The sequence below is a fragment of the Prunus mume genome, linkage group LG3 (assembly GCF_029339155.1).
Source record: "Prunus mume cultivar Tortuosa linkage group LG3, ASM2933915v1, whole genome shotgun sequence".
In the NCBI taxonomy this organism is placed as follows: Eukaryota; Viridiplantae; Streptophyta; class Magnoliopsida; order Rosales; family Rosaceae; genus Prunus; species Prunus mume.
The window spans coordinates 8,895,326-8,908,097 of NC_142700.1; the positions used below are offsets into that span (position 1 = coordinate 8,895,326).

Here is a 12,772-nt window from a genome sequence, read left to right on the forward strand (position 1 = left end):
AAGAGTGTCATTCCAACAAAATTATTTGAGACTGGTATATATAAACTTGATTTTTGGCCCAGTCTTGTTCTTCTATTCCTTTTAGGCGTACCGAAAAGGAAGCATCAAGGAAATTTCAGCGGTAACGAGGAACCCAAGGAAGGAAGGAAAGAAGAACGTGTTTTCGTTGAATCTTTTTATCGAGGAACCTTCCTACAAATAAGAAAGTCGAAGGATGTGATGTCATGAAAGCTATGCTCATAAAAAAAAGACCAGATCCTAGGGTGCTGTTGATAAAGGACAAATAGGAGGGTCACTGTTGATGGGTGTGAACAAGAAATATTTTTGTGGAGGATGTTTCCTACAATGTGATGGGTGTGAACACAATTGTAATATTTTTGATGGGTCCTACAATATGAACATGTTTTTGTGGGGGATGTTTCCTACAATATGATGGGTGTGAACACTTCACAATTGTAATATTTTTGATGGGTGTGAACACTTCACAATTGTAATATTTTGTAATATTTTTTATGGGTGGGTGTGAAAACTGCACAATTGTAATATTTTTGATGGGTGTGAACACTTCACAATTGTAATAGATTGTAATATCCTACAATATGATGGGTGTGAACACTGCACAATTGTAATATTTTTGATGGGTCCTACAATATGATGGGTGTGAACACTTCACAATTGTAATATTTTTGATGGGTCCTACAATATGCTGGGTGTGAACACCCACAATTGTAATATATTGTAATATTTTTGTGAATGTGAGAGCTAGGGATGAAATGAGCAAACCGCATCCAACTCCCTGTTTGGCAGCCTGGAGATTTTTGGCGCCGGTATCTCCGGTAAGATGCAATCTTTTTCTTTCTTTCTTGGCTATGCGATATCTAAACTGATTTTTTCATAGTTGTTTCGAAACAGAGTAGATTTGAGATGGTTGTATAGTTTTTTGATAGTTGTTCAGAAACACAGAGGAGATTTGAGATCGTTGTATAGTTTTTCGTAGTTGTTTTGAAACACAGAGTAGATTTGAGATGGTTGTATAGTTTTTTCATAGTTGTTTAGAAACACAGAGTAGATTTGAGATGGTTGTGTAGTTTTTCATAGTTGTTTAGAAACACAGAGTAGATTTGAGATGGTTGAACTTCCTAATTTCTGAAATTTGTTCTTATGAGAACATGTCCGTTCGTCAATTTCGTGTTCTCACCCGAGGGACAAATTTTAAGGACCTGTAAGCGACACTTTGTTCTCAGACCTGGGATTGCATTAGACACCGATCTAACAGCTAAAAACACTTGATCCCTTTCTGTTTTTCCCAGAAAAACACTTGATGACTTAAAAGACCCAATTGGGATATATATTTGTTATGAAACAAAACATATCGATGCATAAATCATCTATCTCTCTCTTTCTTTCTTTCTTTCTTTCTTGTGGGTGTCCGTCTTCTCTTTGGGACCGTACTAACTCTGTTTACGATAAAATTTGTCCCTCAGGTCATAAGCTGCTGCTGCTGCCACTTCCTCTTGCATCGTCGCAGCTGCTTCCCCCATCTGTGTGTGTTAAATGGTGGGCTAATATTTAATTGTAGTGTATTTTTTTAATACATTTAAGCCTAAGTTGGAAAATCAGCCCGCCCAGCCCAGCCTCTTCGTAGTTCTTCCCTTGTATATATATCTTGTCGCTTCTCTATTACCAACAAATTAAAGTGATAATTTGTTTGAAATTAGAATTTTTAAAATTGACATGAATGAAAACGTATGAATCCAAAATGATTAATTTCATTTACAAATTTTGCTTCTGTAGATGAGGTCGGAAGATGCTGGATTTGAGCGTTCTAGACTTGTACTTCATTAGACACCAGGTTGACTTTCTTCACGGAAGGAGCTCAAAAATAAGAACTGAAAATAGGTACACAAATTTCAATTTTTATTACGTAGCAATTGTCCTCGACTGAAGTTATATGGTGCCACTGTGGTGATCAATTTTAAAAAAATGAAAAATGAAAAATGAAAACTAAAAACTGAAATGGTTATCAAACATGCATGATATAACTTGCTCTCTAATGTCCGAAACATTAGTCTACAAGATCCATAATTCCTTTCAATTAAATAGCATACAAGTCCCATACTAATTATCAGGTGTCATAAGATTTGTTAAACATTTTTGAGTGGATAAAGTTGAGTAAGACGATCGATTTGAATTTCACTTTAAAGGAATTACTTACTTTAAAGGAATTACTTTTTATGTCTAAATGAAGCAACTGTTCTTCTCTTGAAGTTGTATATCTATGACAACATACTATCGTTTAAATAAGGCCCCACTACTGAGATGAAAGACTTAGGATAAGCTTCATATGTCCAGGAACCTGCTGGGCTGTCTCAAAGAGAACGTGTAGAGAGTATGTTGAATTTCATCATCTTGCTAGATCATTCCATCAAAGAGTGGCACACTTTCCATCTCGCTAGAGAAGAAGTGGAATCTGAGGCTGGAGACTTTATCAGACTAGTGGTGGTGGATCTACAAGGTAGCTATCTCTTACTTTCTTGATGACGTCGGATGCACACTTTCCAGCCAAATCGATTGGCCATGAACCCATCCCAATTAAAAGACAGACACCCCACTCTTTCCAATTCAACCTTGCATTCCCAACAAGAATATGTGCAATCTCTATAAAACTCAGCTGCAGGGTAAGAGCAAAAACCAAAGACACCAAAAACCATGGATGGAGAAGTATGCCTCTGAACACATTTTTCTTCTCTGGCTGCCTTGCATTGATTTGGTTAAACACCTGACAGAGAACGAAAGCGTTGAAAACCATGGACTCACTAACCTTCTGGTTGATGCCTAGGAAAGTTTTCCCTTTGAGTTGCAAGGTGACCAACATGGCTGTCTGGTATGCAACTTGGATGAGTATGTTTCTCCACATTGGGTTGCTAATATTGAGACCTTTAGTTCGTCTTACTGGCGGTGGCTGTTCCTCTGTTGGCGGCTCCATCAGTAGTGCAAACCCAGTTGTGAGGGTCACGACCATCTCTACCCATAATGATTGAATTGTCATGATTGTACTCTGTCCCTTACATATCGTCGCAATGAGGGTTATCAACAGCAATGCTATATTCATGGTGATTTCAGGTTGGATGTACTTTTGAATCGTGTAGTAAATGCACCTTTCAAACTTGATAATCTTGACCATCAAACCGAAATCATTGCCATCCAAGTTGATTATGTCACAACACTCTGGATCTTCACTACTGCGAGTCCCTATTGCAACCCCCACATCAGCTTCTTTGAGAACTGGAGTCTCATCTATTCTATCTCCAACCATTAACACCTCCTGGCCTTTCTCTTTCAGACATTGCACCAAAAGGAACTTGTCAGAATAAGTGGAGTTTACCATCCCATAGATTTGATCTGCTATGTCCATCATGCCTTCTTTATCACTAGTTCGAAACCTTTCACCTTCAACCACAGATTTGTTTGAGTTGGGAAGTACTATTCCAAATAAACAAGCAATGTCTTCCAGCACAGGCGCGCTATCGTCTGAGAACAGTATCACGTTAGATCCTTCTTTTCTCCAAAATTCCACTGCTTCCATAATTTCTGTGTCATAATTATACATTACACCTACCAGTGCTATTAATGTCATATCGTTTTCTTCAAGCATTTGACCATCTGTCTTCTTGTAAGCAAATGCAATGGTCTTGAGATTGTTGGACTGCATGTCTGCTTTTAGTTGGTCATAATCCATTCTTTTCTGTTTATCCATGGAGTTTACGTTCCCTTTGCTGTCACTGTAATGTGAGCACTTGTCTATTATTGTTGTTGCAGGTCCTTTAAAATGCCACCACATGTCTCCATTCTTCTTGTCCTCCTCATCGGTGTGATTCAGCCCCAAATTCTCATCTTCCATTCCCAATGAGGATTCAGTCCACGGAAGGAGTTGGTTCTCTGTGGAGGTAGACCCCGTCGAAACTGATGTTCTGATTGCATTGGACAAGGCTTGAAGAGCATATGGTTCTTCTTTGATGACTTCATCCCCTGTATAGCACATCTTGACTTTCCGAGAGTTCAAAGTGAGCACATTTGTGCTAATGCAAATAGCTGCAGGGCACATGGTGCAAAGAGCGGACATTTCTTGAGCAATATTTGCCTTCTCAGCAGGTAGAATCTTCTTTCTCCCGTGACTGATGGCAAGTGCAACAGAAAAAGGTAGTTTTTCTACCACTGCTGGCAGCAATAAAACCAATTTTGCTAACATATTACTCTTGCTCCCACTTTGTTTCGTGAAAAAATTCTCAATTACATTGATAATTTCTGTGCTTGCAGTTGCTTTCCCTTTAATATTTGGGAGGCCAGAATTGCTGTCTTTCCTTTCAAGCATGTAATGGAGGAAAGATATTGCAAGGATGGCAATATAGAATACGAGGGCAGTCATTTGCATGCACGTGCATACCTTGTCAATTTCAGCCATTAACTGGGCATGGTCAGGTGTAAGGGCCTGGTGCTTTGTGTTCCCAGACCAGAACTTACGCATTGCAGAGAGGACCACAAGTATTATTGCGGCACCCATTAAAATGGCCCCTTCAACCCAACCGGTCCCTGTGCCTTCCTCCTTGATACCAAATCCAATTGAGAGCACTGCGGAAATGAAGAGAAGGAAAATGTTGCAACTTTTGCAGGATTTTTTGAGGAGTTCGAAAAAGCTTGGAGCTGGAGTCTCTGTTATCGTGAGTCGATTAACTCTGGGTCCAGAACAAGCATCTACATCGACTACGAGTCCATTTTCTGAATCTGTATGCTGCTGTTTAGCTTCGTCACCACCACCACCACCACCACCACCTTCCACACTCACATGGACCTCTGTAGAAACTTGAGGCGATACTGGTGAAAGGTCTGTAGTTCTTGGAAGTTCCACGTCCTGCAAAAACGAGTCAGCAATAACTTAAATTACAGTTTGTTACAGATTAACTCTTCATGACAGCATTGCACAATCTCTTAGGTTAGCTTGTCGTCTTTTCTCTTTGTCTTACAGGGTCACATGCTCAGCATTCCAAGCAGCTAATCAGGTATGCCAGTAGATTGCAATGGGCCGGTAGATATACAATACAATTGAGGCTAATATTGAGCCCCAACAAAATGGTAATTAAATGGGTAAGTCTTATCATATCCAGTTATTTAATTTCTTATCACACTCAACATCTAGGAAGTATTTGGAAAAATGCAACTCCAACTAGGGGTGTTAAACAGGCTGTGCCGGCCCTGCCCGCCTATTTAAACTCGTGCTTTTAATATATTCATGTCGGCCAGTCCGGCCCATTTAATTTATTGGGAGGTGCCGTGCTGGCCCATTTCGTAAAATCATTTATCCTAGTTTGGCTCAAAGCCCAAGTCCACATTGAAACGGGGTCGGGCTGGGCCCGTGCTCATGCTCGGGCCCTAGAACGAACCTTAATTTGAATTTTTTTCACTTGATTTTTTTTTTCACTGAAAAATTATCGTAATTAATTTATAAGTCTAATTAACCCAACCTTACATAGAATCAAACTAGGGACGCTAATCTTTATAAAAAAAAAATGAGGAGTTGTTTTATCTCCAATTAATAATCCAAAATGGCCTTCAAAGGTACTCATAAAATCTAGGGGTGGTTGTGGTACGGTAACCGCGAATTTTTCTTCGAACCGCAAATTGATGACTATTTGCGGTAAGGTGATTTTTGAAATCGCAAAAATCAGTCGGTTACCGTGAATTAACAGTTTAAACTGATTTGAATATTTTGAGCATAAATTAGACAATTTTAGATCTTTAAGTGTGGTCTTTTTGTCGGTTACCGTGAATTAACAGTTTAAACTGATTTGAATATTTTGAGCATAAATTAGACAATTTTAGATCTTTAAGTGTGGTCTTTTTGTGTCACAAAAATTCAATCTTCCACACTTTTAAGCCTAGGTTTGGTACTTCTTTTGAAGCTTTTTGAGTTCAAGCATACTTTAACAAAAAACTATAAATTCACAATCTAAAGAAATAAACTCACAACCTTAACTTCTCAAACATTCACAACCTAAAGAAAAATCCAATTCGAAGTTCATTAAAGTTACAAACCAAAAGGAGAACTCAAGTGTAGGTGGTGGTGAGTGGATTTTATTATAAGAAGAAGCCCTTCTTTATGAGTTGGAGTGTAGGTTGTATTTCGGGTGTATCGATTTGTATTTGGGGGATTAGAGGCATTAGGTGTGTTAAGACTCCACCTATAACACAACACAACACAAAAGCAACAACATAAAAGCATATTAATAATAGATTAAACTCAACCAAATTAAAACACGTCGTCTAACTACTAAAATGCAATTTAAAAAATATATATTTACGGTTTACAGTAACTGCAAGTTGCCAAAATCACATACCGCAACCACAATTACAATTGCGATTCGGTTTCTAAAATCGCAATTTTCGGTTAATTTTTAGCTATTGCGGTTCCAATGCGGTATAATGTTGGTTGATTTTTGCGGTTTTTCGATCTAAAATGCCACTCCTAATAAAATCTGCCGGCACATACTTTCTCCTGAACATAGATTACTTAAAAATAGACAATAAATAAAATTATTATCCAATCAGCACGAAAATTTTCAGTACATGAGAAGACATGTATGTGTTCAACATATCAAAAATTCAAATCATTCATCAATATTGAATCATTACACAAAGTCTGTTAGGAAAATTTCTTTTCAACTATCTCATCTTTTTAAATTCCCATAAATTCAATTATAAACGTGTTTTCATGAAATCAGTGCCTAAAGAAACATGAGAAAGTTTACTTTATCACCTAATAATTTTATCATGAATTAATTCGAATTACAACATTATCCAAATAGACATCATAGTAGAATAGTTATAAAAAAATTAAAAAATAAATAAAAAAGTTAAGAGGCCGGGCTCTGGCCGTGCTTGCAGTAGGCTTGGGCTTGGGCCATGAGCCTCATTTTTTGATCTTGACCTTATTTTTTTAAGTTAAATTTTAGCTAAAAACACACAAATACTATAATTATATTTTCCAATGCCTTATAAAATTTGAACTTCAATTATATTTTCTAGTTTAGAAAGTCATAAATACTATAATGAATTTTCAATTCAATATAATTGATCCATGTATATATATTTAGCATTAATTAAGAGTGTTGTTATTTCCACCCACCTTATTTTCAAAATTTTAAAGATAAATTTGCCCCTTTGTAACATGAGTTCTTTGTAAAATGACTTCTAAGGCATTGGGGGAAAAAAAGAACAAACGCAAAGAAAAAAGTGAAAAAAGGGGAGCAGAGGCATGATCAAACTATGTGTGTCTATTTGCATCCACCCCTTTGCTCTCAACTCTGTAAAAACTCTGTTTAGACTAGGAGTGAGAAAGTTAGAGAGAGAAAGAAAGAGTGTATCTGCGTGCACACAACAGTGATACATATATATATGAGAGAGAGAGAGGGAGAGATGCAGCATCACTCAGCATTTTTTTTTTCTTCTTCTTTCTGTGTTTCCTTTCTCAGCAACATCTCTCCACCCACCCAACCCCTCCCCCAAAATCTCAGCTCTCAACAAATCTTCCTTTCGCCCAAACCTTTGATGCATATCTATGAACATCAACATCTCTTCTGTTTCCCCTATTAAAACTTTTCTAGAAAAACCACATAGGACAAACATTAGGGTAGGAAAGAGTACTACATATGTCATGGACTAACAAGAGAGTTCGACACATACCCGAAATAAACGGACAAAACAAAACACAACTCCAAGCCCTGCAAAGAAAAACTCTTATGCACACATAGTTTGATGTCCAGAACAACGTGTTGCGAGCACCCCTATCCACTCTAAGTTCACCTTAACCTCACATTACTAAAAGAGATAAAAACATTGTTGTCAAATGTGTAGCAGCATTATTTTATTATTGTTATTATTTATTTTGTTAAAAATTTGGAGAATGAACGAGGAGATTTTGATAGAGAAATGTTGATAGTTAAATTGATACGGGAGTGGTGCTACGGTTTGCTAACTTGTTATATAAAATAAAATCAACCAAATTTGTTTTGTATATTCAATCTACTTTCATACGTTTTATTTATTTATTTGGGGTGAATATAATTGGAAATTGATCAAATGGGGATGGAGAAGCAGTGGATGATGAGGGTAGTGGATGGTTCGAGGTGAAAAATGTGTAATTTTTTTTTCTCGATTGCCCCATTTTCTTCCATTACCAAAATTAACATCCAGTATACAAAGAAAAGTTTAGGCAGCAGCTTTGGTGTTTTCCTTTTGAGAGCATAGAAACACTTGAAGTTGCTACCTGCTAAAACCCTTTGGCTCTCTCTCTCTCTCTCTGTGAAAAACCAATCAACTCTCAAAATGGCACACACAGCAATGGCAAGTTCACTAGAAGAGACCAAGCTTGAGAGGTTGCTCCGGTGGTTACAAATACCCATATGTTTGTGTTTTTTTAAAACTTAACATGAATGGTGGTGGGGTGTGTGTATAGATGTATTAGGGTTAAGTATTAAGTTGGATGAGATTTTTTTGTCTTTTTACACAATAATAAAACTTAAGAGCTTAATGATTTAAGTATTAAGGTGAATAAAGAAAAGTGTGGAGTTTAAATAGAATAACTCAAAAATATATTAGAACACCACAATTTACTATGAGGGTAAAGTGGTAAAAACCCAATTTGTTAAATCATAAAAATGAAAAAACAAATTCCATCTAAGTAATTATATGGAGGAAGTTACTTCCTACCCCACCCACATTTCTCTCTCCCACTAAGAGCATTCACAACGATGCTCTCTATTTTTTAGCTAAAATTTAGCTAAAAATATAAGAAAGCTATTTTAGGAGCTCTCTATAAATTTCCACTATGGAGAGTCATAAATGCTATAACTCTTTTTTAATTGGTCCATCTCTATTATAAAAAAAAAAATAGTTAGCATTAAATGAATGTTTGAAATACTCATTAAATAAAGCAGCATTAAATTATAGGGAGTACTATGAGTCTTCTCTCTCCTCAAATTTAGGAGCTCCTAGAGGACTCCCTATTTTAGGAGATGGATAGGGAGCATGGGGTTGGAGTTGCATTTTTACAATTCCTCTCTAAAATTTGTCTAAGGAGGTGATTTAGGGAGTTCATTGTGGATGCTCTAAACCTCTATTCTTATCTTTTTAGTTTTTCTATCAGTTTTTTAATTCCTTATGTAAATTTATTCTTTAAATAAAATGTAAATGCAAAAATAAATAAATAAAAGCCAACTGGCATTGACGTAATTTAAAATTAAGTTGGATTAGGTTTTGGTTCACAAATTTTATTTGTTCACGCTAAGTTTGGTCCACAAAAAAGAATTGATAGGAAATTAATTCCTATGTTTTTTAGCAAGGGAAAGAAAATGGAAGATTATTTTCTCATGTTTAATAATGATAGAAAAATATATAGAAAATATTATTTTATTTACTTTCTCATGTTTAGTTTGTGCATGAATTTGAAATAATTTTGTTTTAGTTTATCAATTATATTCCTAGAATAAAAATATGCAGTAAAATGTATTTCATGATTGGTTTTGTATTTTAATTGTTAACGGGTTGTAGTTGTCGTGTTTGTGTCAACATGCTTTTTTTAATGGGTTTACACAAAACGACCCGTTAAGTTAACGGGTGAAAAATACTAGACACGAACGCAACCCATCACAATTTGCGAATAACTGATACGACTGTGTTTCACCCGTTAAGAATTTTTTTAAAAATATTGAAATAACAAACAAACAAACAAAAAAACCCAAAAAACTAAAGAAAAAAGAAAGATGTTCCTTGTGTATTGGATGGTATACCAACCACATGGTATATTCGAGACGTGCAAAAATTACTCCTAACGCTTGCACAACACACTAGGGATGACAACGAGTCGGGTAGGGGCCGAGAATGACAATACCATCCTCGTCCCCGCTCTCCATCCCCACCCCTTTCCCCGAACCCATCCCCATTTAATAGGCTTCGGGAATCCTGTCTCCCTCCTCGTCCCTGGGGGACTATCCCCCATACCCGTCCCAATCCCCGATTTTTTTTTTTTTTTTTTTTGCATAAAAAGAATAGTTATCTTACATTTTAACATTAAGTTTCAAATTAATTTATCATTCAACACATCCAAATTAACTATAAAGTTCAACTCAACTATTCAAAATCACTTCAATATGAAATTCCAAAGAAGATAATAAGAATTAGGAAAAGGAGGTTAACTTAGGGTTAAACATAAATATTATAATTATATATTTATTTATTTATTTATTTAATATAAACATATATATTTTCTGGTCAGGTTCAGGGATGGGGATGCTAATACCATTCCCTCCCCATACTCGTCGGGGATTTTTCAAGTTCGGGATCCCGTACTCAATACTCATTTGGCCCCAAATCTTCCCCTATTATGGTCGGGAACCCGCTCCCGCCAGGATTTTTGCCATCCCTAACACACACCCATTCATTTTTGTTTTGCACTCTTGGGGCAGTCGCCACAACAATCTCCTTTGCCCTCTCAACCGGTGCTTTGGGACGGCGAGATCGCGGGTGAGTCGGACTCGAACACTGCAATCGTGTTAAAGAAGGAAGAAACTGCGAACTGTAAAATTCTCGAATGGCTTGAGAAAGATGTTATCTTTGCTCTCCAAATCGAATCCACTATTACTAAATCACAAACATAAAAACAATCCCAGCCCAACATAACTTACCCACCCTCCAAGAATAAGAATAAAAAATATTGAAAAGAAATAAAACAAAATTTGTGGGGAATTGAATTTGCAGAATGAAATTGGAGCTAAGCATGTGATGGCATTTTAGAGAGAGTTGGAGCAGAGAAAAGTCCTGGAAGGGAGAGCAAAGAGAAGAAAGGAGAAAAAAAAAAACAGCAAATAGAAAATTACACAATTACCCCTCTTAACCGGTGGTTAGTAAATATTTGTGAATTGACACGACACAACCTGCTACCATAACAGGAAGCTAATGGGTTCACTTATTTTCAACCCGATTTGTTAAATCTATCCCGAATATTGATTTTTTACGTGCGAATTCATGTCGTGGACAATACTGATAGAATAGATTAAATAATTCTGAAGTTCCCACATCATCCATGAACAATAAATATGTTCTCAAAGATGTTAAAAGTATAAAGTCAACAGTTGTCACGTCCATGTCAGTTAAGTCTGTTCTTAATCCGTGAGCTTACTTGTACCGTTATTTACAGTTCAGTCTTTTCATCTATCTATTTTCTTCATCTTCTCTCTATTTTTCTTATAAACTAAGAAAGAATAATTGTGGAATGGGAAAACTTACCCCGTATTCTGGGGAAGCAGCATGAGATCCTGTTATATAGTTATCATCAGCATCAGGTGGAAGTGTTTGTTGAGACTCAAGGTCCATAACTTCATCAGGATTCTCCATTGATATCTGTGTTTATTTCCGGTTTGCTTCAGCTCGCAACGATTTGTTCAGTACCTACCAACAACCATAAAAAAAATTAAGTGTTCAATCTCAGATGGTATAAGTTTCTGAATCCATGATATACCAACAAATTGAACTTTAATATTAATTAATAAATTTCTACTCCTATTTATAAATTTTCAAATTCTAACAACTTTCCATGAAAAGTTAATTAAATTTTGTACGAGTAAGAAAATTAATAGATATGCCTCAACTATTTTTCTGTAATGCCATTCTATTTTTAGTTTTAAAGAGTAGTCTACTCATATGCTCCTCACTAGTAAAATGGGGCTATGAGCAATAAATGTGAACCATTTATGGCGCCATTGGGCGGGCACGACACAGTGGGGCGGCACCTCCGAAGAGGCGCCTTTGCTGGTCACCGACCAGCCTCATCCATTGTTTCCGGTAGTCTCCATAACATCGTGGTCGTGGGGAACCACTGCTAGATTTTTGCCTTTTGGAAAGTTTGATCGCCAGCATTAGGCCGTGACTGGCCGTCTGCTTGAGCCCTCCTCTGACTAGGGAGGGTTCTTTCTTTTTCTTCTATAGAGTTAATGTTTATTTTTTTGACGTGTCTCAGGTCATCCAACATAGGACAAGAAACAGGAAGCTTCGAAGAAATTATAAGCTTGCGCGTTCGACTTTTTTCTTCTTAAAATTTTATGGAAAAGCTGCGAAGGAACAAACCTTTTAGACTTCTCCTCTAGTATGATTGGGGTTCCAAAAGTTTGTATATATATACATATATATATATATATATATATATTTCAAGCTTAAGCTAGTAGCCAAATCAAAGCACACTTTAATGATGGGTAAAATTTGGTTTTCCTTTAATTACAAGCAATTAAGAAAATATTATATATTCTCTAAAATGTATTAAAGTGAATTTCCTTTATTTTTCTTCCGGAAAATTAAAGTGAATTTCAATGGCAAATTAGGAGATTAATTAAATTTAATGTAACTATAACTTATAGGTTTGTTGAGAAAATGCACGTCCTGCTCACCATGAGGGACAAATTTTAAGGACCTGTAAGCCACTTTGCTCCAGGCCCTGGATTGTATTAGCTATGATCAAACAGCTAAAAACACTTTAAATTCCTGACCCGTTTTTCTTTCCTCTGTCCCGACTCTGGCTTTCTTACCCGTCTTCCTCATCTTCTCCTCTTCTCTCTTCAATTTTCTTTTCCTGATCTCTCTCTTCACAGATCCAGTTTCTGGTATCCTCTAATGCTGGTGTTAAGAGCATGATAGAAAGAGAGAGAAGAAGATGGGGAAGATGATGCAC

General features: G+C 36.5%; 1 long non-coding RNA gene across 7 annotated transcripts; it reads left to right on the forward strand.

Annotated features, from left to right (window-relative positions):
* The first annotated feature begins 679 nt into the window (after positions 1-679).
* Positions 680-12,264, forward strand: LOC107880801 (uncharacterized). 7 transcript variants are annotated; one of them, XR_016125188.1, is made up of 8 exons: positions 680-836; positions 1,485-1,557; positions 1,795-1,899; positions 2,353-3,547; positions 3,820-4,200; positions 4,318-4,882; positions 5,024-5,142; positions 12,068-12,264. It is a non-coding gene; the product is annotated as an uncharacterized LOC107880801 (long non-coding RNA). The 7 variants fall into 7 exon arrangements; XR_016125185.1 differs by lacking the exon at positions 12,068-12,264 and having other exon boundaries at positions 5,024-9,469; XR_016125189.1 differs by lacking the exon at positions 12,068-12,264 and having other exon boundaries at positions 2,417-3,547; positions 5,024-9,469.
* Positions 12,265-12,772: the final 508 nt, after the last annotated feature.